Source organism: Neolamprologus brichardi, chromosome 7, assembly GCF_056152115.1.
Source record: "Neolamprologus brichardi isolate AB-2024 chromosome 7, ASM5615211v1, whole genome shotgun sequence".
NCBI lineage: Eukaryota > Metazoa > Chordata > Actinopteri > Cichliformes > Cichlidae > Neolamprologus > Neolamprologus brichardi.
The window spans coordinates 25,255,352-25,259,657 of record NC_142110.1 but is presented as its reverse complement, the minus strand read 5'-3'; positions in this window follow the sequence as shown (position 1 = coordinate 25,259,657).

Sequence of the window (4,306 nt, the reverse complement as noted above, 5' to 3'; positions counted from 1 at the left end):
TTGCTTTCAACAAAATCTGCCCATATCCGCTATAATACAGATAACATGGGCAGAAAAGCCGAAAGATGTGACACATTAAACACTGTAAAACTGTTGAATTATATATATTTTTTCCGTGGTAAGAATAAAATGTCGCTGAAAACAAAAACGGTGCATCCCATGCGGCAGCAGAAATGCAGCTCTGCAGAGGGAGAAGGGTGGGGGGCAGGGGGATGCCAGTAGATGTAGAGCGTGGAAGTATGAAGAAAATTCTCTGTAAGGAAACTATTAGCTTTATCATTATTATTTGCCTGAAATTAAACCGACTGGATTGTAAAATAACATTATATTCTTGTGCTAATCCAGATATAAAATGTATTTTTATATTATACATATTCTACTTTATCTTGTACATATTATAGTGTGTGCAGTATGTAGCCTACTATGTGTAAACCTGTGTTTAAACATAGTAAAATAGACTTGATTTACTGCTTTCTTAACCAGGAACTTTCTAACCACCATAAGCACTGCAGACATTGAGAAATAGATTTTGGGAGACCAAAATAAAAGTCTCAATTCTCTATGATAATTCCCTATGACATTATTTTTACAGGTCACATCTTTATAGTTGTCTAATTAAGTACTTAAACCTGATTCCGTGACCTGACCACTAACCATTTTTCTGCTTTTCTACTGTTTCTACTCTTCTGGTGTTCTGCAAAATGCCCAGAATGGCACATATCCACAGTCCTTATTATTCCAGTCAGTAGTGGTGAACAACTACCAACAGAGCCTACAATGATAGGTGACATCTTATACGCTCAAGTTTCTAAACTTGATCTGCTAACATATTAGTGCCAGACACAACAAGGTGCCTTTTAAGGTTTTGTAGAAGACCAGTCCAGAAGCATAATGTGTTGGCTGTTCATTGTATAAGACGTGTTGATATCGAGAAGCGCAATGTTAATGCTCTGCTGTGACAATCAAATTAACCTAAATTATATTTTAACGGTAAACAAATAAAATGTTGAAGTTTGTGAATGCTGAGGTGACAAATGGACAGACAGTCTCATGCAGGACCTGTCTTCATGCAGCAAGTACATCAGTGGCATTAACACCAACACTAATCTGGAGACCAGCTGCTCCTACATTCTGCAGTATAAAACACTGAGCAAAGGTCACAAGTTTCAAAGAAGCAGCACCGACAATCTACGATGTTCTCATGAAGCAGGATCTCAGTAATTGAAAACTTTGGTAGTCATTTTTGGGACCAACGATTTTATCCTGTAAAAAAGTCTTGTTTGCTTAAAATGTTATTTAAAAAGCTGATTAGTTTATCTTAGTTTCAACAGATGGTGAAGAAGGTTGGGGGTGGAAAGTTGTTCTTGCTAAATGGAGGCAGAAGAGATTTCTAGCACAAGGGATGATGCAAAACCAAGATGAAATTTATATACTTTTTTTCATTGTTTGTTTTGTATTTACACTATTAGGATTCGTGTAATACTATCAATATTATATCATATGAATTTATAATAGTTCACCTAAACATTTTATTGCAAAGCTATCGAAAAGCATGTTCAGTACATTTCGGTAATCATATTGTTGTACTTACAATTTTATTATTAAATAGCTGGGATTTTTTTTTTTTTTTTTTCTTTTTATTTCACTGCCGCCTATATGGTATTGCTAAAGTACCCTTATGTCCACTAGATGGTGGTCTTCTCATGCTTTTCTCTTCCTTGGTTGATGGTGGAAAAACAAGCAAACATTGTAGAGCAGAGGTGGGCAATTCCAGGCCTCGAGGGCCGGTGTCCTGCAGGTTTTAGATATCACCCTGGGTCAACACACCTGAATCGCATGATGAGTTCATTACCAAGCCTCTGGAGAACTTCAAGACATGTTGAGGAGGTAATTTAGCCATTTAAATCAGCTGTGTTGGATCAAGGACACATCTAAAACCATCACTTCTTGTTCAAGAGTGATGGGAGAAGAGCGCAGGAGATTGACAGATAGATTGGTGCTGCAGCCACAGTGATGCGAACGCTGAACTGGTCCGTCGTGATTCAGAGAGAGCTGAGTGTAAAAGCAACGCTCTCAATTTATTGGTCGATCATCCCCCAACTATCACCTATGATCACGAGCTGTGGGTAGGGACCGAAAGAACGAGATTGCGGATACAAGCTGCAGAAATAAGCTTCCTCTGAAGGGTGGCTGGCCTCTCCCTTAGAGATTGGGCGAGGAGCTCGTCCATCTGGGAGGGGCTCAGAGTAGAGCCGCTGCTCCTCCACATCAAAAGCAACCTGTTGAGGCATTTCGGGCACCTTACAGGATGGGTCCTGGGCACCTGAGTGAGGTGTTCCAGGTATGTCCCAAATGATGGTAGGCCCCAGGGCAGACCTAGGGCAGGCCCAGGACTCGCTGGAGTGGTTATGTCTCAAGGCCTGGGGACCCCTTGGTGTTCCCCCGTACAAGCTGGAGGATGGAGATTGATGGCTGGTGAGAGGAAGGTCTGGGCTTCTCTGCTTAGGCTGCTGCCCCGACCACCCGGCCCCAGATAACCGGAAAAAGATGGATGGATGGGTTTTAAATCTCTGCATAACACAGAATCTTGTACTTGGGGTTGTTAATGACATCGTCCTGGCTACAGATGTAGGAGATCATGTGGTCTTTGTTCTCAGGGACTTAACAGCTGCCTTTGACATGGTGCATCACAATATTTTACTATCTCACTCACTTGGAACACTGTATAGGCATTTGTAGTACTGCTCTGCAGCGGTTTAGGTCTTACCTGGCTAAGAAAACTTTTTGTGTCAGTCTTCTTGGATTTCAGATCCTCCTCATCTCTAGTCTTGTGTGGCGTACCACAGGGATCAATACTTGGACCTCTGCTTTCCCCCCTATATTGCTTGCCCCTTGGCCTCCTATTTTTAGGAGGCACAAAACTGCTTTCTATTTATATGCAAATGAGATGCAGGTTTATATGCCTCTAAAAGAGAAAAAATGCTACTCCATTCAAGTGCTAAATGACTGTCTTTGAGGAAGTGGAAACTTGGTTGACTCTTAATTTTTTTTAAATTTTAATGAAAATAAGACAGAGGTTCTGTCTATTCGGACAGGTGTCACTGGTGGGTTATTTTCATGTGGACACTGGCCCTCTAGCACAGTATGGAAAGGCCGCTGTCACCATTTGGGTTTTAAAATGGATAGTGATTTTTGGTTTGACAGTCAAGTGAGAGCAGTAGTGAAATCCAGGATTTTCAGCATAGGTAACTGGCCAAAATTTAACCCATCTTGTCAAAAAATGATCTCAGAACAGTAATCCATCCTTTTATTACAACTCGGCTGGATTACTGTAACTTGTTATACCTTGGTATTAGCCAGTCATCCTTGTCACATCTTCTGCTGGTCCAAAATGCTGCTGCAAGACTTTTAACTGGTACACAGAGAAGGAAATGTGTTACTCCTGTTTTATCCTCACTAATAAACTGATCTGCAAAGGCCAGTAATGTTATGGGAACAGAGCTGGACTCCCTTAGGGCAGTGCATATGGCCACCTTTGTGTACAAACATGGAAATTAGAGCATCAAGGGAAGCAGGTAATTCTTTAGCTGCTAATTCTCTCTTTAGTTCATTATTTAAAAAGTACAGAAAAATACCTCAGAGGCCCTTTTCCTCCCAACCTGTCTCTTCAGCCAGAATCCAAAAGTTGAGTGAATAATCCTCAACACTCCTCTTACATTGCTTTAAAGAAAATAGCCTGTGAGTCGCTGAGTATGGGTTAGAGCCTTTATCAAACACATTCCAGAATTTGTTTAAGAATTCTTCATGAGACATGGATGTTTGGGTCCCCATTTTAAGGTTCTTCCTCACAGTAGCGCCATCAAGAAAACTAAGGCACACTGGGAAACAGGCCATGCACCAAACCTGGTACGCACACACACACACACACACACACACACACACACACACACACACACACACACACACACACACACACACACACACACACACACACACACACACACACACACACAGACTGGGAAAGGAGGAAGTGGAGGATAGGGAGCAACAACAGTGCAAAACAAAATGGCAGATCACACTTTGAGGACCGACGACCGTGACAAGTGAAAGTTTCTTAAAATCTAAAATCTGGTCATTTAAGGAAATTCTCAAAACAAAACCCCTCCATGAATTAATCCTAACTGTTGGTAATATGTTGCATTTATTAAAGACTTTCTTTATGAAGATGGCTTTGTGAGTATTGAGTAACGTTGGAGGAGGGGACAACAAAACAATACTCGGGCATTTCTGCCCTGATATCACCCCA